A 26,519-nucleotide genomic window follows, 5' to 3' on the forward strand; every position below is an offset into this window, starting at 1 on the left:
TTGTGAGTAGTACTGCAATAAATGTACGTGTCCATGTGTCTTTATAGGAGAATGATTTACAAACCTTTTGTTATATACCCAATAAGGGGTTGCTTGGTCAAACGGTATTTCTGGTTCTAGATCCTTGAGGAATCGCCACACTGTCTTCCACAGTGGTTGAACTAATTTACACTCCCATCAACAGTGTAAAAGTGTTCCTATTTCTCCACATGCTCTCCAGCATCTGTTTTTTCCTGATTTTTTTTAATTATTATTATTATACTTTAGGTTTTATGCTACATGTGCGCAATGTGCAGGTAAGTTACATATGTATACAGGTGCCATGCTGGTGCGCTGCATCCACCAACTCATCATCTAGCATTAGGTATATCTCCCAATGCTATCCCTCCCCCCTCCCCCCACCCCGCAACAGTTCCTCAAGTGTGATGTTCCCCTTCTTGTGTCCATGTGTTCTCATTGTTCAATTCCCACCTATGAGTGAGAATATGCGGTGTTTGGTTTTTTGTTCTTGCGATAGTTTACTGAGAATGATGATTTCCATTTTCATCCATGTCCCTACAAAGGACATGAACTCATCATTTTTACGGCTGCATAGTATTCCATGGTGTATATGTGCCACATTTTCTTAATCCAGTCTATCATTGTTGGACATTTGGGTTGGTTCCAAGTCTTTGCTATTGTGAATAATGCCGCAATAAACATACGTGTGCATGTGTCTTTATAGCAGCGTGATTTATAGTCCTTTGGGTATATACCCAGTAATGGGATGGCTGGGTCAAATGCAATTTCTAGTTCTAGATCCCTGAGGAATGGCCACACTGACTTCCACAAGGGTTGAACTAGTTTACAGTCCCACCAACAGTGTAAAAGTGTTCCTATTTCTCCACATCCTCTCCAGTACCTGCTGTTTCCTTTTTAATGATTGCCATTCTAACTGGTGTGAGATGGTATCTCATTGTGGTTTTGACTTGCATTTCTCTGATGGCCAGTGATGGTGAGCATTTTTTCATGTATTCTTTGGCTGCATAAATGTCTTCTTATCAGAAGTGTCTGTTCATGTCCTTCGCCCAATTTTGATGAGGCTGTTTGTTTTTTTCTTCTAAATTTATTGGAGTCCATTGTAGATTCTGGATATTAGCCCTTTGTCAGATGAGTAGGTTGTGAAAATTTTCTCCCATTTTGTAGGTTGCCTGTTCACTCTGATGGTAGTTTCTTTTGCTGTGCAGAAGCTCTTTAGTTTAATTAGATCCCATTTGTCTATTTTGGCTTTTGTTGCCATTGCTTTTGGTGTTTTAGACATGAAGTCCTTGCCCATGCCTATGTCCTGAATGGTAATACCTAGGTTTTCTTCTAGGGTTTTTATGGGTTTAGGTCTAACGTTTAAGTCTTTAATCCATCTTGAATTGATTTTTGTATAAGGTGTAAGGAAGGGATCCAGTTTCGGCTTTCTACATATGGCTAGCCAGTTTTCCCAGCAACATTTATTAAATAGGGAATCCTTTCCCCATTTCTTGTTTTTCTCAGGTTTGTCAAAGATCAGATAGCTGTAGATATGTGGCATTATTTCTGATGGCTCTGTTCTGTTCCATTGATCGATATCTCTGTTTTGGTACCAGTACCATGCTGTTTTGGTTACTGTAGACTTGTAGTATAGTTTGAAGTGAGGTAGTGTGATGCCTCCAGCTTTGTTCTTTTGGCTTAGGATTGACTTGGCGATGCGGGCTCTTTTTTGGTTCCGTATGAACTTTAAAGTAGTTTTTTACAATTCTATGAAGAAAGTCATTGGTAGCTTGATGGGGATGGCATTGAATCTGTAAATTACCTTGGGAAGGATGGCCATTTTCACGATATTGTTTCTTCCTACCCATGAGCTTGGAATGTTCTTCCACTTGTTTGTATCCTCTTTTATTTCCTTGAGCAGTGGTTTGTAGTTCTCCTTGAAGAGGTCCTTCACATCCCTTGTAAGTTGGATTCCTAGGTATTTTATTCTCTTTGAAGCAATTGTGAATGGGAGTTCACTCATGATTTGGCTCTCTGTTTGTCTGTTATTGGTGTATAAGAATGCTTGTGATTTTTGTACATTGATTTTGTATCCTGAGACTGCTGAAGTTGCTTATCAGCTTAAGGAGATTTTGGGCCAAGACAATGGGGTTTTCTAGATATACAATCATGTCGTCTGCAAACACGGACAATTTGACTTCCTCTTTTCCTAATTGAATACCCTTGATTTCCTTCTCTTGCCTAATTGCCCTGGCCAGAACTTCCAACACTATGTTGAATAGAAGTGGTGAGAGAGGGCATCCCTGTCTTCTGCCAGTTTTCAAAGGGAATGCTTCCAGTTTTTGCCCATTCAGTATGATATTGACTGTGGGTTTGTCATAGATAGCTCTTATTGTTTTGAGATACGTCCCATCAATGCCTAATTTATTGAGAGCTTTTAGCATGAAGCGTTGTTGAATTTTGTCAAAGGCCTTTTCTGCATCTATTGAGATAATCATGTGGTTGTCTTTGGTTCTCTTTATATGCTGGATTACATTTATTGATTTGCATATATTGAACCAGCCTTGCATCCCAGGGATGAAGCCCACTTGATCATGGTGGATAAGCTTTTTGATGTGCTGCTGGATTCGGTTTGCCAGTATTGTATTGAGGATTTTTGCATCAATGTTCATCAAGGATATTGGTCTAAAATTCTCTTTTTTGGTTGTGTCTCTGCCCGGCTTTGGTGTCAGGATGATGCTGGCCTCATAAAATGAGTTAGGGAGGATTCCCTCTTTTTCTATTGATTGGAATAGTTTTAGAAGGAATGGTATGAGCTCCTCCTTGTACCTCTGGTAGAATTCGGCTGTGAACCCATCTGGTCCTGGACTTTTTTTGGTTGGTAAGCTATTGATTATTGCCACAATTTCAGCTCCTGTTATTGGTCTATTCAGAGATTCAACTTCTTCCTGGTTTAGTCTTGGGAGGGTGTATGTGTTGAGGAATTTATCCATTTCTTCTAGATTTTCTAGTTTATTTGCGTAGAGGTGTTTGTAATATTTACTGATGGTAGTTTGTATTTCTGTGGGATCGGTGGTGATATCCCCTTTGTCATTTTTTATTGCATCTATTTGATTCTCTCTTTTTTTCTTTATTAATCTTGCTAGCGGTCTATCAGTTTTGTTGATCCTTTCAAAAAACCAGCTCCTGGATTCATTTATTTTTTGAAGTGTTTTTTGTGTCTCTATTTCCTTCAGTTCTGCTCTGATTTTAGTTATTTCTTTCCTTCTGCTAGCTTTTGAATGTGTTTGCTCTTGCTTTTCTAGTTCTTTTAATTGTGATGTTAGGGTGTCAATTTTGGATCTTTCCTGCTTTCTCTTGTGGGCATTCAGTGCTATAAATTTCCCTCTACACACTGCTTTGAATGCATCCCAGAGATTCTGGTATGTTGTGTCTTGGTTCTCGTTGGTTTCAAAGAACATCTTTATTTCTGCCTTCATTTCGTTATGTACCCAGTAGTCATTCAGGAGCAGGTTGTTCAGTTTCCACGTAGTTGAGCAGTTTTGAGTGAGATTCTTAATCCTGAGTTCTAGCTTGATTGCACTGTGATCTGAGATAGTTTGTTATAATTTCTGTTCTTTTACATTTATTGAGGAGAGCTTTACTTCCAAGTATGTGGTCAATTTTGGAATAGGTGTGGTGTGGTGCTGAAAAAAATGTATATTCTGTTGATTTGGGGTGGAGAGTTCTGTAGATGTCTATTAGGTCGGCTTGGTGCAGAGCTGAGTTCAATTCCCGGGTATCCTTGTTGACTTTCTGTCTCGTTGATCTCTCTAATGTTGACAGTGGGGTGTTAAAGTCTCCCATTATTAATGTGTGGGAGTCTAAGTCTCTTTGTAGGTCACTCAGGACTTGCTTTATGAATCTGGGTGCTCCTGTATTGGGTGCATATATATTTAGGATAGTTAGCTCTTCTTGTTGAATTGATCCCTTTACCATTATGTAATGGCCTTCTTTGTCTCTTTTGATCTTTGTTGGTTTAAAGTCTGTTTTATCAGAGACTAGGATTGCAACCCCTCCCTTTTTTTGTTTTCCATTTGCTTGGTAGATCTTCCTCCATCCTTTTATTTTGAGCCTATGTGTGTCTCTGCATGTGAGATGGGTTTCCTGAATACAGCACACTGATGGGTCTTGAGTCTTTATCCAATTTGCCAGTCTGTGTCTTTTAATTGGAGCATTTAGTCCATTTACGTTTAAAGTTAATATTGTTATGTGTGAATTTGATCCTGTCATTATGATGTTAGCTGGTTGTTTTGCTCCTTAGTTGATGCAGTCTCTTCCTAGTCTCGATGGTCTTTACATTTTGGCATGATTTTGCAGTGGCTGGTACCGGTTGTGCCTTTCCATGTTTAGCACTTCCTTCAGGAGCTCTTTTAGGGCAGGCCTGGTGGTGATAAAATCTCTCAGCATTTGCTTGTCTGAAAAGTATTTTATTTCTCCTTCACTTATGAAGCTTAGTTTGGCTGGATATGAAATTCTGGGTTGAAAATTCTTTTCTTTAAGAATGTTGAATATTGGCCCCCACTCTCTTCTGGCTTGTAGGGTTTCTGCCGAGAGATCCACTGTTAGTCTGATGGGCTTCCCTTTGATGGTAACCTGACCTTTCTCTCTGGCTGCCCTTAACATTTTTTCCTTCATTTCAACTTTGGTGAATCTGACAATTATGTGTCTTGGAGTTGCTCTTCTCAAGGAGTATCTTTGTGGCGTTCTCTGTATTTCCTGAATCTGAATGTTGGCCTGCCTTGCCAGATTGGGGAAGTTCTCCTGGATAATATCCTGCAGAGTGTTTTCCAACTTGTTTCCATTCTCCCCGTCACTTTCAGGTACACCACTCAGACGTAGATTTGGTCTTTTCACATAGTCCCACATTTCTTGGAGGCTTTGCTCGTTTCTTTTTATTCTTTTTTCTCTAAACTTCCCTTCTCACTTCATTTCATTCATTTCATCTTCCAGGGCTGATACCCTTTCTTCCATTTGATCGCATCGGCTCCTGAGGCTTCTGCATTCTTCACGTAGTTCTCGAGCCTTGGTTTTCAGCTCCATCAGCTCCTTTAAGTACGTCCCTGTATTGGTTATTCTAGTTATACATTCTTCTAAATTTTTTTCAAAGTTTTCAACTTCTTTGCCTTTGGTTTGAATATCCTCCCATAGCTCAGAGTAATTTGATCGTCTGAAGCCTTCTTCTCTCAGCTCGTCAAAGTCATTCTCTGTCCAGCTTTGTTTCGTTGCTGGTGAGGAACTGCGTTCCTTTGGAGGAGGAGAGGTACTCTGCTTTTTAAAGTTTCCAGTTTTTCTGCTCTGTTTTTTCCCCATCTTTGTGGTTTTATCTACTTTTGGTCTTTGATGATGGTGATGTACAGATGGGTTTTTGGTGTGGATGTCCTTTCTGTTAGTTTTCCTTCTAACAGACAGGACCCTCAGCTGCAGGTCTGTTGGAGTACCTGGCCGGCCGTGTGAGGTGTCAGTCTGCCCCTGCTGGGGGGTGCCTCCCAGTTAGGCTGCTCGGGGGGCAGGGCTCAGGGACCCACTTGAGGAGGCAGTCTGCCCGTTCTCAGATCTCCAGCTGCGTGCTGGGAGAACCACTGCTCTCCTCAAAGCTGTCAGACAGGGACATTTAAGTCTGCAGAGGTTACTGCTGTCTTTTGGTTTGTCTGTGCCCTGCCCCCAGAGGTGGAGCCTACAGAGGCAGGCAGGCCTCCTTGAGCTGTGGTGGCCTCCACCCAGTTCAAGCTTCCAGGCTGCTTTGTTTACCTAAGCGAGCCTGGGCAATGGCAGGCGCCCCTCCCCCAGCCTCGCCGCCAACTTGCTGTTTGATCTCAGACTGCTGTGCTAGCAATCAGCGAGACTCCGTGGGCATAGGACCCTCTGAGTCAGGTGCGGGCTGTAATCTCCTGGTGCACCGTTTCCTAAGCCCGTCGGAAAAGCACAGTATTCGGGTGGGATTGTCCCGATTTTCCAGGTGCCGTCTGTCACCCCTGGAAAGGGAACTCCCTGACCCCTTGCGCTTCCTGAGTGAGGCAATGCCTTGCCCCTGCTTCTGCTGGCGCACGGTGCACTCACCCACTGACCTGCGCCCACTGTCTGGCACTCCCTAGTGAGATGAACACGGTATCTCAGATGGAAATGCAGAAATCACCCGTCTTCTGCATCGCTCACGCTGGGAGCTGTAGACCGGAGCTGTTCCTATTCGGCCATCTTGGCTCCTACCCCTTTTCCTGACTTTTTAATGATCGCCATTCTAACTGGCGTGAGATAGTATCTCACTGTGGCTTTGATTTGCATTTCTCTGATGACCAGTGATGATGAGCTTTTTTTCATATGTTTATTGGCTGCATAAATGTCTTCTTTTGAGAAGTGTCTGTTCATATCCTTTGCCCACTTTTTGATGGGGTTGCTTTTTATTTGTAAATTTGTTTAAGTTCCTTGTAGATTCTGTATATTACCCCTTGGTCAGATGGATAGATTGCAAAACTTTTCTCCCACTCTGTTGGTTGCCTGTTCACTCTGATGATCGTTTCTTTTCCTGTGCAGAAGCTTTTTAGTTTAATTAGATCCCATTTGTCAATTCTGGGTTTTGATGCCATTGCTTTTGGTGTTTTAGTCATGAAGTATTTGCCCATGCTATGTCCTGAATTGTATTGCCTAGGTTTTCTTCTGGGGTTTTCACGGTTTTAGGTCTTACGTTTAGGTCTTTAATCCTTCTTGAGTTTATTTTTGTATAAGGTGTAAGGAAGGTGTCCAGTTTCAGTTTTCTGCATATGGCTAGCCAGTTTTCCCAACACCATTCATTAAACTGAGAATCCTTTCTCCATTGTTTTTGTCAGGTTTGTCAAAGATCAAATAGTTGTAGATGAGTGGCATTATTTCTGAGGCCTCTGTTCTTTTCCATTTGTCTATGTATCTGTTTTGGTACCAGCACCATGCTATTTTGATTACTGTAGCCTTGTAGTATAGTTTGAAGTCAAGTAGTGTGATGCCTCCAGCTTTGTTCTTTTTGCTTGGGATTGTCTTGGCTATATGGGCTCCTTTTTTGGTTTCCTATGAAATTTAAAGTAGGTTTTTCTAAATCTGTAAAGAAAGTCAATGGTAGTTTGATGGGGATAGCATTGAATCTATAAATTACTTTGGGCAATGTGGCCATTTTCACGATATTGATTTTTCCTATCCATGAGCATGGAATGTTTTTCCATTTGTTTGTGTCCTCTCTTATTTCCTTGAGCAGTGGTTTGTAGTTCTCCTTTAAGAGGTCCTTCACATCCCTTCTAAGTTGTATTCCTAGGTATTTTATTCTCTTTGTAACAATGGTGAATGGGAGTTCACTCATATTTTGTGGGAATGCTTGTGATTTTTGCATATTTATTTTGTATCCTGAGAATTTGCTGAAGCTGCTTATCAGCTTCAGGAGATTTTGGGCTGAGACGATGGGGTTTTCTAAATATACAATCATGTCACCTGCAAACAGGGACAATTTGACTTCCTGTCTTCCTACTTGAATACCCTTTATTTCTTTCTCTTGCCTGATTGCCCTGGCCAGAACTTCCAATACTATGTTGAGTAGGTGAGAGAGGGCATGGTGAATATGGTGAGAGAGGGCATCCTTGTCTTGCACCAGTTTTCAAAGGGAATGCTTCCAGCTTTTGCCCATTCAGTATGATATTGGCTGTGGGTTTGACATAAATAGCTCTTATTATTTTGAGATACGTTGCATCAATACTTAATTTATTGAGAGTTTTTAGCATGAAGGGTGTTAATATTTATTGAAGGCCTTTTCTGCATCTGTTGAGATAATCATGTGGTTATTGTCATTGGTTCTGTTTATGTGATTAAGTTTATTGATTTGTATATGTTGAACCAGCCTTGCATCCCAGGAGTGAAGCCAACTTGATCGTGGTGTATAAGCTTTTGATGTGCTGCTGGACTCGGTTTGCCAGTATTTCATTGAGAATTTTCGCATCGATGTTCATCAGGGATATTGGCCTGAAATTTTCTGTTTTTGTTGTGTCTCTGCCAGGTTTTGGTCCCAGGATGATGCTGGCCCCATAAAATGAGTTAGGGAGGAGTCCCTCTTTTTATATTTCCTGGAATAGTTTCAGAAGGAATGGTACCAGCTCCTCTTTGTACCTCTGCTAGAATTCACCTGTAATTCCATCTGGTCATGGGTTGTTTTTTGGTTTGTAGGCTATTAATTACTGCCTGAATTTCAGAACTTGATATTGGTCTATTCAGGGAGTCAACTTCTTCCTGGTTTAGTGTTGGGAAGGTGTATGTATGCAGGAATTTATCAATTTCTTCTAGATTTTCTAGTTTATTTGCTTAGAGGTATTTATAGTATTCTCTGATAGTACAAACTACACTCTTGAGGTAGTTTGTGAGGTATATGGGAGTCATCAACTTGTGGGAATCAGAGTACAGGGAGCTCAAATTTCACAATGAATTATTTGAAAAGACTTTTAAAAATCTATTCTGTGGGACGTATGTAACTTATAAATTGTCCTAATTCCCTATAACTGGAAATGAATTTTGTTTTTCCACTTTAATGTGAAAGACCCTAATTTTTATGACATCCTTTATAAAATCTTACTTTGAGACAAATGGAATTAAAAGGTTATTATGATAGCAATATGTTGCTACGTTAATAGTATGCTTGGACCATTATGAACAGGCCTAACAGCTATGAAGACTGAAAACAATGTGCTGGCTACAAGGACTTCACAATTTGTAAAGGTAGCCTGGACAAAAATACAGTTTTAAACTTTATCCTTTCACTCTTAAGTTTCATGGTACATGCCTATAATAAGATGCTAAAAGAACAAATCTTACTTAGAAGGAAATTTAGTGAGTACATTTACATGCTCTTAAAAAATGTCTTGCCCAACTTTTAAAAAATGTATTTTAAATACAAACTAATACATAGCATAAAAATCAAATCATACCTAGATATACAAGGGGAAAATGTGAAAGCCTCATTTCAACTCCCTCTGATCTGAATCCTATCCCTCAGAGGCAACCACTTTTAAACGTTTGGAACATATTTATCTATCCACTTTTAAACGTTTGGAACATATTTATCTATCTGCCTGCAAATACACACAAATAAATAAGCTTTTTTCCTTCTTGAGTGCTATCAGACTATACATTTGGTTCTATGATTTGTTTTCTTTACCAGTTGATATAACAGACATCTTTCCATGTCACTACACTACTACTACTACTCCTCCCTCATTCTCTTGCAACATTTTTTTTTTTTTTTTTTTTTGAGATGGAGTCTGGCTCTGTCGCCCAGGCTGGAGTGCAGTGGCTCAATCTCAGCTCACTGCAAGCTCTGCCTCCTGGGTTCATGCCATTCTCCTGCCTCAGCCTCCCGAGTAGCTGGGACTACAGGTGCCCGCCACTACGCCCGGCTAATTTTTGTATTTTTAGTAGAGATGGGGTTTCACAGTGTTAGCCAGGATGGTCTCGATCTCTTGACCTCGTGATCCGCCCGCCTCGGCTCCCAAAGTGCTGGGATTACAGGCTTGAGCCACCGCGCCAGGCCATTCTCTTGCAACACTGTGTATTATTGCAGTGGGAATATCTCCACAATGTATTTGACCATTTCCTGTTGATGGGAACTTAGGCTACGTCAAATATTTTTGCTTCTACCAACCATGCTGCAATGAACATTCTTATACATTATCAATGTAGAGTATTATAAAAATATCTATCTCCCAGAAGTAATGGCTATTAAATCCTCAACAAGGTCCAGATAATTTGGTTTCCTTGCTTGAAAGGGAAAAATATGCAGAGATGCCTCCATGAGCACTCTTAAGCAGCATATTTATGATTATGATGATGGTAATGAGGATGATAATGGTAACTAATAATATTTTCTGAATACCCAAATATCTGGCACTTTGCATTTATAAACTTATTTACTTGTCACAAAGAAGCCTGTGAGGTTAGCATTGCCGTATTTCCTCAATTCTAAGATTCACATCTTTTGAGATTTTTGGATTAGGGGTGCTGAATTGGTAAGTATAATGCAAATATTCCAAAATTTGAAAAAAAAAAAATCCAAAACCCAAACACTTCTTGTCCCAAGCATTTCAGATAAGGCATACTCAACCTCTATTTACTGGTTGTTACAGCATACAGTATTGCTCTCATTTCATAAATGAGGAAACTGAGATTCAGAGAAGTTAAGTACTCTATTCAACATCAGACATTTAGTAAATGACAATAATGGGACACTCACCCAGGCAATCTGACTTGAGTTTGTACTTTTAACTCCTTTTCCTGAAGTGCATGAAGTTATAGTAAGAAGGTAGAACAAATGTTGAGCACCAATCCCCCATGCATACACCACACACATCAAAATGTAGCACTGATTATAAATATCTAGAGGATTTATAGATGGTTTTTATTTACTTATATTCTTTTGCAATTTTCCAGTTTTCTACATTGAATTAGTTTTTTAACATATTGTAGGAAGTCTTGAACTCATACAAAACTAGAGAGAATAATAATCATGAACTCCCCCATATATCCATTACTGAGCTTCAACAATTATTAATTCATCTATTCCTGGACCCATTAGCCAACACTTATTATTTCCAAGCAAATTCCATGCTTCATATTATACCATATGTAAATATTTCTGAATTAATCTCTAAAGACAATGATTTTTAAAAACCATGATCCTATTATCTCAGGTAAAAATTAATAATAATTATTTAATATCATCACATATTCAGTGTTCAGATATCCCAAATCATCTCATTTTTTAATCTTTCAATATTGGGATAATTTGTCTTAGGTGAAAATTGCAAAAATTTTGTAAAAAATAGTGCAGAACTTTCTTGAATACTCTTTTCTGCTTCTTCTAATGTTATCTGTAGGATCATAATTTAAAATACTACTTAAATCAGGAAATTAACATTGTAACAGTACTATCAACTAATCTACAGATCTTATTAGAATTTCAGCAGTTTTCCCACTGATTTCCTTTCTATGGTTCAATTGCAATCTGGGATCCCATATTGCTTTTAGTTGTCATACCTCCTTAGCCTCCTCCAGTCAATGACAGCCCCTCAGTCTTTCTATATCTTTCATGACCTTGACACTCTGAAGTAGTATGGTATGCCAAGCAGTTATTTTCACAATGTCTTTGTAAAAATAAATAAACAGTGGTGTTGCCTCATGAGTGCATTTTGGCAAGAACACCATGGAGGTGATGTTATTTCCTTCTCGGTGCATAGTATCAGAAGGCGCACAAGGTTCACATGTCTTTTATTGGTGACTGGTGATGATTTTAATGATTTGGTTTAAAGTGGTTTCCGCCAGGTTTCTCCATTGTAAAGTTACTATATTTTCCTTGCAATTAATACGTATCTTATGGGGAGACAGTCTGAGACTACACAGATACCCTATGTCTCATCTATCCACCCACTAATTTTAGCATCCATTGACGATTCTTGTCTGTAATAAATGTTACTGTGGTTTGTGCTTAATGGTGGCTATTTCTATCACTTTTGCACATTTTTAATTGAAATTCATCTGCAAGAAGAGCTGTTTCCCAAATCTTAACTTTATTATTCATTTATTTATTTTTTATATGACTATAGATTTATGGGTATCTATTGTATTATATTATAATCCAAGACTATTACTATTTACTTTTTTGTTCAAATTATCACAGATTTGTTGACTGGGAGTTCCTTCAAGCTTTGTCCGCGTCTTTTCAACATGCCCCCATCATTTATTTATCCTTCCTTACATCTTGGCAACATAAGATGTTTCTGGCTACTCTTGTTTTGTTCCCTGCCCCAGGCTTGAAATCAACCATGACTCCAAAAAGCCCTAATTATTTTTACTGTAAAAAAAATTTAGAAACCACAATCCAGGCATTAAGTATTATCACACCTAATGTTTTGTCATTGTTTTTAGGTCCTCTCAGTGAACAAAGCTAGGAAATATATGTATGTGTACACCCACACAAATATCCACATCTACATTTATTTCTATATCTATCCTTATGTGTGCACATGTGTATATATTGATATATACATATTTACATATTGATAATGTTCTTACATTTATATTTATATATACATATATACACACATTTATACTGATATCTCTGATTCTAATTCACATAGTTCATTTTAGCCTTCTCCCTTTCCCTTGTTTGTAACTCCTTTTATGAAACCTCTTATTACTCACAACATTTGTTCAGTCCTAATATACCCATTAAGTAATTATAAAATTGTTAACACACACCATTGTAAAAAACAACTTTCTTCACTAGAGTACAACTGCTGTGTACATTTAATTTTGTCTTTAGACTTACAGTATGCATTTTTAATAGTACTTTCCATAGTTACTTAGGTTAGCTTACTTTTTTTCTTCCCCACTCACTTCAGTGTGGTTATATTACTCATTTGTAATATAGCTAGGTTCACTTGTAATGAATTGCATTGGACTTTTGTTTCTTGCAAAATCATGGTTGATTTTAATTATTTGTTTATTTTTGGAGGGTGTGTGAAACTTTCTCATGGCTCTAAGTGTTACAGCTACACAAAAAAGTATATTCACAGAACAGTTGCTCCCCCTTATTTCTACCACCCCCTTCTCATTCTCTCATTCTTTGCACCCCATACACACTAACTACCAGAAGCCTCTCATTAAGTCTCTGGCTTCCTGTATTTCTTTTGCACAATTAAGCAGATATATGTGCATATTTTTACACCTCCTTCATCACATGAAGGGTAACATATTACAGATATTCTTTTGCCTTTAACACTTTTAATTTAATGATATGTTCCAGAAATCACTCCATATTAGCTCATAATGATCTTCCATTTTCTTTTCTACAGCTTCATGCCACTACACTGTATGAATGTGTCACAGTGTATATGGGTATTTATGTTGTTTTCAATATTTTGCAAATATAAATAATGTTGCATATTAACTGAATAACTCTGTGCATATTCACTTTTGTATTGTTGAAAGTGTATCTACAGGGAAAATTTCTAGAAATGGGATTGGTAAGCCAAAAGATAAAGCTGTATTATTTGTTAGGTATAGATAGGATAGATATAAAAATAAATGTAGATGTGGATATCTGTGTGGGTGTATACATGCATATATTTCCTAGCTTTGTTCACTGAGAGGACCTAGAAGCAATGCTTTCAAAAGCATTATACTAGCTTGCATTGGCACCAGCAATGTCTTACCTGTCTTTAACAATATGCTTGCTTAAATCAGGATCCAGATAAGCTCTATACATTGCAAGCGGTTGATACGTTTCTTAATTCTCTTTTAATCTGTAGGTGTTCTGGACTACTCCAATCCCTGTCTGTCTTTTTTTATTTAAGTGTATTTGTCTAAAAACCCATATCTGCATTGCAGAGTTTCCCACAGGTTGGATTTTTATGACTGCATTCAATGATGTCATTTGTCATGTAATTCTGTGCTTTGCATTTCCCATAAATTATTAAATGTAGAGGTTTGATCAGATTTGAGTGAACTTTTCTGGCAAAAATATTTCATAGAAGGTATTGTGTACCTTACTAAAAGACACCTTGTGACTGGCAACCTAAAAATTTTTTAAACAGTTTATTATGTACCTTAAAGATGTATTTTTAAGATGAGGAAAAAAGTAAAGAAAAACATTTTCTATGTGTGCCACCACATACAAGCTACTTCAAAAATAATTTATTATTATATTTCATCTGGTAATAAAATTGACATATATTCATCTCAAAAAAAATGGTGAGTAGAACAGTAGATGCTGCTAGACAACAATTAGGATGGCTTCCTGGCTCATAAGGATTACCTAATGGTTACGTCTATGTTATTTAACCTGCCTTCACAGCCACCTGTGACTCAAGCTGGGCAATCAGAATCTCTTCACTGGAAATTTAAAACTTGGAGACACAGAGAGAGAAATCATGTTAATAGCAGCACTTTAGAAAGAAAATATAGAAAATTATTGTTGCTAACATCCTTGGACAGAGAAGTGCCCTATTCCGGCTTGAGTATTCACTCCTTTGATTCTGAGAGCTAATTGGAACTTCATCTACCTGACACCAAATCTGCCACTACCTTGATCTTGGACTTCCCAACCTCCAGAACTGTGAAAAATAAATTTCTGTTCCTTATAAGTTATTCAGTTTGTGGTACTTAATTATAGCAGCCCAAACAAACTAAGACATCAACAAAAAAGAACCTTAACAACTACAATGATACCAATCATTGATCAGAGGTGAAATAATTTACCCAAGATGCTATGGGATAGTAATGGGAATCAGATCACCTAACATCCACTAAAAGATTGTACACAACAGGTCCTTCATTAGCTTAGTTCTATAGTATCTTGTCATTTTGGAAATATATCTTCTCTGATGCTAACATGGAAGGTAAAATAAGGGGTCAGAAAACTAAACAAGATATGTAGTAAACCAGATAAGCTTCTTCTAATACCACAACTCACTGCACAAAACAATAAAGCTCATAAATAACATCATTGGGTACAGGCTATTTCTTGCCCTTACTTTTTGCACTCCCAGGTTTATTGCAGCACTATTTATGATACCAAAGATATGCAATCAACCTAGGTGTTCATCAGTGGATGAATGGATATAGAAAATATGGCATATATACACAATGAATTATTGAGCCACAAAAAATAATAGAATCCTGCCATTTACCATAGCATAGCTGGAACTGGAGGACATTATGCTAAGTGAAATAAGCCAGGCAAACAGAGACAAATGTCACATGTTCTCATATATGGAAACTAAAAAAATCACCTTATGGAGGTAATGAATAGAATGGTGGTTACCAGAGGCTAGGAATTGCAGTTGGGTGGGGGGAGATAAAGGCAGGTGGTTAATGGGAACAAAAATACAGTTAGATAGAAGGAAGATCTAGTCTAGTGTTCAGTAGTACAATAGGGCCACTAATAGTTAACAACGATTTATTGTACATTTCAAAATAAGCAGAAGAATAGATTGGAATGCTCCCAACACAAAGAAATAATAGTTGATTGAGGTGATGGGTATCCCAGTTACCCAGATTTGATCATTATTCATTGCATGCTTGTATCAAAATATCACATTTACCTCATAAACACATACAACTATTATGTATATATAAAATTTAAAAATTAAAAATAATGTATGCTAGTTATGCTTTCCAGTTTAGGCCAAAGTCATCTCTTTTATGACAGGAAGATGGGAAAGGAGTGCAATCGTTGAAAGTTAATTTATTTCAAACCCTTTACACAGCTTCCTCATTCATGCCTCATAATATCCTGAGAATTAGGTAGCCATTATTCCCATTTTACAACTGATAAAATAGAAGTATTGCTAGGCCTGGCATGGTGGCTCACACCTGTAATCACAGCACTTTGGGAGGCCAAGGCAGGTGGATCACTTGAGCTCAGAATTTTGAGACCAGCCTTGGCAACATGGTGAAACCCTGTCTCTACAAAAACAAACAAAAATTAGTTGGGCATGGTGGTGGGTGCCTGTAGTCCCAGCTACTCAGGAGGCTGAGGTGGGAGGACTGCTTGAGCCCGGGAGGCAGAGGTTGAAGTGAGCAGAGATTGTGCCACTGCACTTCAGCCTGGGCGACAGAGTGAGACTTTGTCTCAAAAAAAAAGTGAAATAACTTTTCCAAAGTAATCCATCAAATAATTCATAGAGCATGAAAATGCATTACAATGTCCATTAACATAAATACATGTACTAAAAACTGAAACAATCAAAGTGGTCATTCATAAAATGGAAAAATAAATTGTGGTTGAGTTACACATTAGAGACAGTACAGTAGGGAAAATAAATTAACTGTTAATAAAAGTTATCAACATAAAGCTCCCAACCATATTTTGACTAAAAACAAGTTGAGAAGAATATATACAGTATACCATTTATATTAGATTTTAAAGGAAGTAAAATATTATATATTTCTGAGATATAAATGTACATGTAAAAAATTTAAAAAACTATTCATAAAAAAAATAAACACCAAATTCATGATTGGAGTAATGGAATTAAGGAAGGTTACACAGAAGATCTCAGCTGTATTGATCAAATCTTTACTTGTTAAACTGAGCTAAGGCTACAATGGTATCAGTTGAATTTTTCTTTACAACCTTGTGTATTGCTTAATATGTAATACTTTAAAAAAGAAAGTAAATGGTATCTGGAGTATAAAAATTAATGCTGAAATAAATGTACATGGATCTTTAAGAAAAAAAAGAAAGAAAGTTGGGGAAGGACGTTGAGAAGGAAAGCAGAAGAGGGGAGGAAAAACAAATGCTACCACTACCCAGAGATTTTCATTGCTAGTTGTTTTTTCATAATTTCCTACAGTATTTTTTCTGTTCATATAGAAGTATGTATTCACATATATTGTAAAGAAATATTTGATAATATTATGACTACTACTAGAAAGCCTATTTTGTAACTTATTTCACAGGCACCAAATCAGTGCCATTTAAAAGGGCTGTATTCTATCCAATCATATTGTTATACCACAATTTATTTTACCAATTTACTATTGATGGGCATTTAGATTATTTCCAAAGTGTGCTATTACAAATAATGCTGCAATTAACACATTATATGTGTATGTGCATGCCTGTGTGTATTTTCAGTAGTAACTGTGTTGAAAAAAAATTCCTAAGGGTAGAATTTCTAGGTCAAAGACTAAGAGGTTTTCAAGTTTGTTACATATGCCAAATAGCCCCACAATAAATGATTATACTAATTTACACACTTAACAATACTGTAATTGAGTGCCAGTGTCCCCAAACTCTGCACAACACTGGGCATAAACAATCTTTTTATCCCCTTGTCAATCATAATCTGCTATTCCGTTTTTCCATGTGCATTTATTAGTACAGCTGAGTCACTTTTTAAACGTTTGCTCACCATACTTGAATAACTTCTTCTGATTTTTTGCCATTTTGTTAACATTTTTGAAGTTTTAATTATTATGGATACATAATAGTTGTACATATTTATGGGGTACATGTGATATTTTGATTAGAACATACAATGTGTAATAATCAAATCAGAGTAGTTGGTATAACCATCACCTCAAGCATTTATCATTTCTTTATGTTAGAATCATCTCAATTCCGCTTTTTAGTTATTTTGAAATACATAATAAATTATTGTTAACTATAGTCGTCCTATTATGCTACCAAACACGAAATCACAAATACCAGGAAAGTTAAGGGAGAACTGGATCAGGAGCCAAAATGTTTACATTCGAATTAAGGCTCTGGATTAATGAAAATGCGTAACCAGGAAAAGAAGGAACAAGAATAATGGGGACATAGAGGGTGAGACAGAAGGAGAAAAACGAGAAGAAAAAGCCATGTAAGGAAAAAGAATTTGCGCCTCAGGGTCCCCCTCCCCCTCTGCCCTGTTCCAGACACCTATTCTCATTCCCGCACTCCTACCCCTGGCGTCCTGCTAGCTGGTCTGGCTTCCTTCCCTCTGGAAAAAAGCAAATTATTCAATAAAGGGAGGATGAGTCCTAGCTCATCCCCACTTCTTGTCTCCTGCCGGGTGTTCAAATACAACTTACCACGCAGTCACCGCCATCCAACTGCATGTCACTCTCCACTTCGCCACGGTCTGAACCCTTGGCCACAAGATCTAAGCCTTCCGGATGCCCCAGCCAGTTCAGGCTGCCAGTCTCTTGTCCCTAAGCCTTTGCCGAGGTAGTCCGCTTACTTGATGCCAGCACACCAGGCCCCCCACCACCCGCTGGAAGCACAGGCCCCAGCTCAGGTCAGGTTCCGGAACCTAGCGTCCCCAGGTTCTCACGTGACTTAGTTTCCCAGGCAATAGAGCTTTTCTCCCGGATGTAGCAGTCAGCTGAAAAGGAGAGAGTGCTTCTTAAAGTTAACCCTCAAACCACCATGGCCAGTGAATACAGAATAAGCCCTCTGAGAGTTTCGTCTATTTCTATGGCATTATGCTGGAAATTATAAAGAAAGGGGATGAAAAAAACTGGAGACTTTTCACCAACAACACACAGATCTGTATTATTAGGATTCTTAAAATGAGTATGTGTTGTTTTTATAATTAAACTAACAAAAGGAAAATAAATAATGATGAATAATTAAAGCGGGATTATGTATACAACAAAACCGTATGATTACAACAGCACCTTATGTAGCTTTGAAAATAGGTAATGCTTCATGAGAGAGGTTATAGCAGTGTGCAAATATCAATTCAGACGTTAAACAAGAAGAATATACACACCAAAAGAGTTTTTTTAAACAAAATCTATGCTGTATGTGCTCTATGATTGTCACAGGGCTTAGAACCTGATATTCTGCTATGCATTCCTGTCAGAAAGAGCATGTTGCAGCCATGTCAGAACCAACCAAGGTCAAGAATTTCTACTGACCAGTCGTGAAGTCCCTGAAGCAAGAAACAGAGAAACCCATGCTGATAAGAAATAAAGAGACTCAGACCCTGCAGAAAGATTAAGAATAGCGATCGAAGACGTTAACTTGGTTGGAATCTGACTCTGCTCTTTACAAAGTTATGCGACATTTTTCATCTGTTAATTGCTTGTTGTAAATATTAAATTAAGCAAGTCAATGTGTATAAGGCATTTAAAACAATGTCTGGCAATGAGAAGACCTATTTGATAAATAAATAAAATATGGACACAGACATTGCAGCATAGGAATCCCTCAATCAGGAATCCTAGGTCTCCAAGAACACTGGTGATACTAATTTAGCTGTACAAGAAGGAGGTGTCCTGTGTGGCTGACATAAATATTTCAGGGTTTGGACAGAAACATTCCTACATTTCTTATTTAAGAAAACAACACACCAAGGTTGTTTAGAAAGGCAGAGTGGACTCTGGATCCACACAGCCTAGATTTGGATCCTAGCTCTGCTATTATCTGCGTTATTAGCTCAAGTTATTTAAGCCTTCTGTGCCTCAGTTTCCCCATAGGTAAAATAGAGATAATAGTACTAATTTCATAGGTTTGTTGTGAGAAAGTAACATATTAAATAAACTTACAACAATGACCGCCACATAAGTACTATATAAATATTGATTAAAACTAGTAATAAGAGACAAAAAATATTGGAGAATTAAAAAGTAAACCCACAAGGAACTACTGTCTCAGCCTAAAGTAAATCAAATACATGACCACTGCCAGAGACCTCGTCAAGGTATTTCAGATAGAAAATCTTGTCCAATGATGTTATTGTGAAGCTGATAAGATTGTAATGTCCTTGGAAAACAAGGGTAAGCCCCTCAGAAATCTAGAACAAGTGTGCTTACAACATAAAGTGTAATCCAACCTGACTAAGATGGGGAAATGATAACCTGAGCTACTAGAGTTGGAGCTGGGGCCAGTGAACTACAGCTCAAGGGCCAAAGCTTGTCTACTATCTGTTTTTGTTTGATCAGAGGGCAAATAATTATTTTTACATATATAAGTGGTTGAAAAAAATTAAGAAACAAATATTTCATGACATGTACAAATTATATAAAATTTAAATTTAAATTTTCAAAAATAAAATTTTATTGGAACACAAACACATTCATTTATATATTGTCTATGGCTACATTTACACTATAATGACAGTGTTCAGTACTTAAATTAGACATTAGAGCAACAACATAAAAGGATTTTAGGTCTCTGTTACCGTGGAGTCATCACACCAACCATGGATGAATTATCCTCAGACTGTCACGTATTATTTTGAGTATTTTTATAGCAGTCGAATTAATCTGTATTCTGACCTGTACAGAGTACAGGCAAGTTTATACAATTGATTTGGCTTTCTAGATGAATGGGTTTAGATGATATTTATTTAAAGCTTTGCAAGATTTTGCTCAAACCAATTCAGCCCAAATTCATCAACTACAAATTAGTCATTTTAAAAATCATTTTCGTGAGTTTTGTTCCAAAAGCAATAAAAATGACTAATCACCTAAAATACTAGTATTACTAAATTATTCTCTACCTCATGTTGTTTTATATACAAGATTAATTTGCAAAACCTTAGCCATCAAAATTTTCAGTGAGAAACACATCTAATATTAACATAATGGAATAATTACCATTGTTATATTTAACAATTTGTAAAACAATCCCAAGTTTGTTTAAACCTATAATGTTTTCTGCAAAGGCCCCAAGACAGTCACTAAGGCGTGTAGTAGGTGTTAACTAAAGACTTGACTGGCCTAATTTCCTGGGGGTGTAATCATTTCTACAATAAGTAGGTACTATGTAGGGTGAGGTGGTCCTAAAGCGGAATGTTTGCCTATTATACCTAGATAGCTATCCATGTGTGACTGATAACCAGATAGTCAAGGGAAGATAATTATCCCCCTTCTGAAAGAAGTATGAAAGATTCACTAAGCAAGTAATCAGATAAAAATTAAAACCAGAAAAAAATAATGTATCCACATACTACGTTTTTTAGCTAGATCTAACGAAAGAATTGGGGTTGTGATAATTTTGTAGACTTAATTTTTTTTAAATTTTACTTTAAGTTCTGGGATACATGTGCAGAACGTGCAGTTTTGTTACATAGGTATACATGTGCCATGGTGCTCTGCTGAACCTATCAACCCATCATCTAGGTTTTAAGCCCCACATGCATAAGGTATTTGTCCTAATGCTCTCCCTCCCATTTGCCCCCACCCCCTGGCAGACCCTGGTGTGTGATGTTCCCCTCCCTGTGTCCATGTGTTCTAATTGTTCAACTGCCACTTATGAATAAGAACATGCATGTTTGGTTTTCTGTTCCTGTGTTAGTTTGCTGGGAATGATGGCTTCCAGCTTCATCAATGTCCCTGCAAAGGACATGAACTTATCCTTTTCTATGGCTGCATGATATTCTATGGTGTATATGTGCCACATTTTCTTTATCCAGTCTATCATTGATGAGCATTTGGGTTGGTTCCAAGTCTTTGCTATGGTAAATTGAGCTGCAATAAATATATGTGTGCATGTGTCTTTATAGTAGAATGATTTATAATCCTTTGGTTATATACCCAGTAATGGGATTGCTGGGTCAAATGGTGTTTCTGGTTCTAGATCCTTGAGGAATCACCACACTGTCTTCACAATGGTTGAACTAATTTACACTGCCACTAACACTGTAAAAGTGTTCCTATTTCTCCATATGCTCTCCAGCATCTGTTGTTTCCTGACTTTTTAATGATCATTCTAACTGGCGTGAGATGCTATCTCATTGTGGTTTTGATTTGCATTTCTCTAATGACCAGTGATGATGAGCTTTTTTTTCGTATGTTTGTTGGCTGCATAAATGTCGTCTTTTGAGAAGTGCCTGTTCATATCCTTTGCCTACTTTTTGATGGGGTTGTTTTTTTCTTGTAAATTTGTTTAAGTTCTTTGTCAATTCTGGATATTAGCCCTTTGTTAGATGGATAGATTGCAAAAATTTTCTCTCATTCTATAGGTTGCCTGTTCACTCTGATGATAGTTTCTGTTCCCCTGCAGAAGCTCTTTAATTTAATTATATCCCATTTGTCAGTTTTGGCTTTTGTTGCCATTACTTTTGGTGTTTTGGTTATGAAGTATTTGCCCATGCCTATGTTCTGAATGGTATTGCCTAGGTTTTCTTCTAGGGTTTTTATGGTTTTAGGTTTTATGTTTAAGTCTTTAATCCATCTTGAGTTCATTTTCATATACGTTGTAAGGAAGGTGCCCAGTTTCAGTTTCCTGCATATGGCTAGTCAGTTTTCCCAGCACCGTTTATTAAATAGGGAATCCTTTCCCCATTGCTTGCTTTTGTCAGGTTTGTTAAAGATCAGATGGTTGTAGATCCACATACTACATATTTTTTAAGGCAAAAGTTATTAAAAACCTCTACTGTAGAAAAATCACATCAGCAAAATGGTAGAGTAGGTAGCTTTAAGTTTGTATCTGCCCACAAAATCTCTGAAAAATAATTAGGAACTGTCAGAACCAACTTTGTAAAAACTCTGGGAAATATTTAAAGGTTTACAGCCAAGTAAATGCTGAAATAAAAATGATAAAAATCCAAATGACAGGAAGATTTGTGGCATTTTTACTTGCTCTTTCCACCTTCTTCCATGGCACAGTAGCAGTCTTGAAGAGGGAAGCCCACATGCCCAGACTAGGACCCTTATCCCTGGTTCCAGAAGGAGCAGAAAATACTTTGTTTGCAAATTATTTTATTCTAATTTGTCTGGGGGCCAACTTAAGGATTAAAACAAGGTGTTCATCTTTGCCTTTACTAACCTGGAACTCAGGCCAGAAAAGCAGTGGGCAATGCTTAAAACACCACCAACTGAACCCAAAGGCTCCTGAAACAAAGATTATAGTTGAGACATGCACTATATTATCCACAGCCTGAAAGCAAAACCTAGGAAGAGTTTCTCTGTAAAATATTTGAAAACAATAACATTTATGAGTAATTTAAAAGACTATGCACATGCCCCAGTAAAGAGACATATGCAGAAAACACCAGGGAAGTTTTCACATTGGGCTGATCCCTGGGCTAAGTGAAAACCTGGCTAAGTGTTAAAGAAGTGCCCAGGCACAGAGCTAATCTACAAAGATTGGGGGGTTGGGGTTTGTTTGTTTTTTTAGCTCTTCATGTTCAAGGAGAGCTCTATCAATACACTAGCTGAACCCAAGCAAAGAAACAGAGACTTAAGTGACCGCACAAATCAAGGAATATAGTCCTTACAAAAAAAAAATTCTCAGAAAATCACTAATCAAATGACTTTCACAATCCTCAACAATCAGAAAAATAACAAACCCTAGGAAAGGGGGAGAATCTGATTTGCAGAGATACAACATTATAATATTCAAGTGACTAGTTTTCAACAAGAAAAGACAAGGCATACAAAGGAACAGCAAAGTTTGGCCCATTCAAGGGAACACCATAAATTGAGAGAATTTATCTTTGAGGCAGCCAACGTAGATCTACTAGAAAAAGACTTTAAAATAACTCTCTTAAATATGCATAAAAAGCTAAATAAAAACATGGAAAAATGACTACATTAAATTAGAGAAATAATGTATGACCCAAATGAGAATATCAATGATGTGATAGACACTATAAAAACAAATAAAAATTGTGACATGAAAAACTACCATAACTGAAAGAAAAGTTATTAAAAGTAGATTTAAACAAGCAGAATCAGTGAACCTAAAATAGGACAATTGAAATTGAGTTTGAGGAGCAGACAGAAAAAAATGAAGAAAAGTGAATAAAGCCTAAGAGGCTTGCAGGATGCCATCAAGCAGACAAACATATGCATCAGGAGAATAATAAGAGAAGAGGGAGATAGGGTAAAAGAATATTTGAAGAAATAGCCAAAAACTTGCCAAATCTGATGAAAGACATGAATCTATGAATTCACGAACCTCAAAAAATCCAAATAAGAAAAGTCAATAACAGAATCTTGAAAGGAACAAAATAGAAGAGACTCATCATGTAAATGGATCTTAAATAAGATAATCAGCTGATTTCTCTGCAGAAGTCTTGAAGCTGAGAAGACAGTGGAATGATATATTTAATGTCCTGAAAGAAAAGCAAATGGTTGACTAAGTATTCTATGTTCAGCAAAACTATCCTTCAATAAATTAGAGAAATTAAGACATTCCCAGAAAAACAAAAGCTGGACTAGTTCATTACCATTGCATTTGCCCTACATAAAATGCTGACAAGAGTCCTTCAGATTGAAATGAAAGAACTCTAGATAATAAATCAAATTCATATGAAAACATAAAATTTTCTAGTAAAGAGAAATATATGAGCAAATATAAGAGCCAATATTGTATTTTTGCTTTGTAACTTCAGTTTAAAATTTTTTTTCTACAGAATTTTAGGGACAATTAAATATAAATGTATATTATTGGGTCATAATGTATAAAGATATAATTTATAAAAATCACAACATAAAAAAGGGGTAGAATGGAAATTTTAGGAGCATAGTTTATATATTCTTTGGAAGTTCAGTGAGTAACAATTTGAACTAGACTGTTATAAATTTAGGATGTTAAATGTCATTTATATGCCAAACAAAATTGTTAGATTTAAAAATTATATGCAACAGAATGAGAAGAAAATCAAAATGGTTTACTACAAAAAAAACAAGTAAACACAACAGATGTCAATAATGGAAAAATAAAGGCCAAAAAATGTATAAGACAAACTTAGAACCAGAATCAATGCAGATATAAGTTCTTTCCTATTAGTAACTACTTTAAATGAAAATTAATTAAAATTTTCAATCAAAAGTCAGACAAAGGCAAAATGGGTTTACATTTAAAAATGATCAAACTATATCCTCTCTACAAGAAACTCAATTTAGATCCAAGGACACATTTACATTGAAAGTAAAAAGACAGAAAAATACACTCCATTCAAACAGTAATGAAAACAGATCTGTGGTCACTATATTAATGTTAGACAAAACAGAGTTCAAGTGAAAAATTGTTATGAGAGGAAAAGAAGGACAATATACATACATAAAGTGGCCAATTCATGAAGGTATAACAATTATAATCATACAAGCACTAAATAACAGACTCCCAAAGTATATGACACCCTCACATTGACAGAATTGCAGGTACAAATAGACAGCTGTACAGTAAGAAATTAATAGTGAAAGAAGACTTAAACAACAGTTTAAATCAACTAGCCCTAAAAGACATACTCAGACTACTAAACTTGAAAACAGCAGAACACACATTCCTCTCAAGTGCACAAGAAGAATTCTCCAGGAAGAACCATATGTTAGGCCAAAAAATAAGTACCATTAAGTTTTGAAATGTCGAAGTCACACAAAGTATCTTTATCAACAACAGTGAGATAAGACTAGAAATCAGTAACAGAAGGAAAGCTGGAAAATTTACAAATATGTGGAGATTAAACAATACACCCTTAAATCATCAAAGTATTAAAAGAGAAATAACCAGAATAATTTACATATACATAGAAAAGAATTAAAATGAAAACATAACATACAAAAACTTTAGGGATGCAACCAAAGCAGTGCTCAGAGGAAAATCTGTACTTTAAATTACTACATTGAGAAAGAAGAAAAATGTCATGTTAATAATCTAACTTTATACCTTGAGGCACTAAAAGTAGGGAGGCTGAGGCAGTGAGACAACTTGAGATCAGGAGATCGAGACCAGCCTGGCCAACATGGTGAAACCCCCGTCTCTACCAAAAATACAAAAATTAGTCAGGCATGGTGGTGGGCACCTGTAATCCCAGGTACTCAGAAGGCTGAGGCAGGAGAATTGCTTGAACCTGGGAGGTGGAGGTTGCAGTGAGCCATTGCACTCCAGCCTGGGTGACAAGGTGAGACTACATCTCAACAAAAAAAAAAAAAAAAAAAAAAAAAAGATCAGAGTCAATTGTTGGTTCTTTAAAAAGATCAAAATTGACAACACATTATAGACCATAGAAAGATAAAATTGATTATGTGGGAAAACTAAAAACAATTGTATGCCAACAAATTAGATAATGTAGATAAAATTGACAAACTCCTGGAAAAACACAAGTTGCTGAATCTGACTCAAGAAGTATGGAATTTGAATATACCTATCAGTATTCAAAAACTTTTCCATAAAGAAAAACCCAGTTTATGATTGCATCTCTGGTGAATTCTACCAAACACTTAAACAGTTAATAGAAAATCTTCACAAAATTGGCCAAAATTTAGAAGAGAAGGGAAGATTTCTGAATTCATCCTGAGCCCAATATTACACATATACCAAAACAATCAGACATTACATGAAATGTTCAAATGTATAGCTCACCTAAATACAGATGCACAAATAATCAACTTAATGCTAACAAACTAAGTCCAGCAGCATATTAAATGCCAAATGAAATTCTTCTTAGGAAAGCAAGGTTGGCTTAACATCTGATAATCAATTAATATAATGCATTATATCAGCAGATTAACAAAAAACCCAAATGTGCCTCAATGGATGTAGGCAAAACTTTTAATAACATCCAAAATCTTTCATTATAAAATTAGTCAACATAGTAGAAATAAAAAGGACCATTGTCATCCTGCTAAATGACACATACAAAGAACCCATGGCTAACATCATAACTAATGATAAAAAAACTGAATGTTTTTGTCTGAATTCAGGAACAGGACAAGGAGGTCTGCTTTCATTATTTCTATTTTACATTGTACTAGCATCTCTAATGAGATAAATTTGTAGAAATATGAAATAAGAGGCATGTAAAATGGAAAGGAGGAAATAAAACTATATCTTCCCTAATTTATAATGACATGATCTGTTATGCAGAAAATCATAAAAAATCAAATAAAGACCTCTTAGATATAATAAATGAGCTTTTCAAGGTTGCAGGATGTAAGTTCAATACAAAATATTCTATTGTGTGTCTATACAGTTGCAAGGAACAATCCAGAAATGGAATTAAGGAAAGCAATTCCATTTATAATACAAC

General features: G+C 36.6%; 1 protein-coding gene across 1 annotated transcript in view; it reads right to left on the reverse strand.

The window, feature by feature from the left end:
• Positions 1–17,861, reverse strand: part of SPIN4 (spindlin family member 4) — a 210,203-nt gene extending 192,342 nt beyond the window's left edge. The window contains exon 1 of the mRNA XM_063721252.1: positions 17,623–17,861. The gene's annotated coding sequence lies outside the window, so the exon portion shown is untranslated. The remainder of the gene's footprint in view (positions 1–17,622) is intronic.
• Positions 17,862–26,519: the final 8,658 nt, after the last annotated feature.

This window comes from Pongo abelii, chromosome X (assembly GCF_028885655.2).
Source record: "Pongo abelii isolate AG06213 chromosome X, NHGRI_mPonAbe1-v2.0_pri, whole genome shotgun sequence".
Taxonomy (NCBI): domain Eukaryota; kingdom Metazoa; phylum Chordata; class Mammalia; order Primates; family Hominidae; genus Pongo; species Pongo abelii.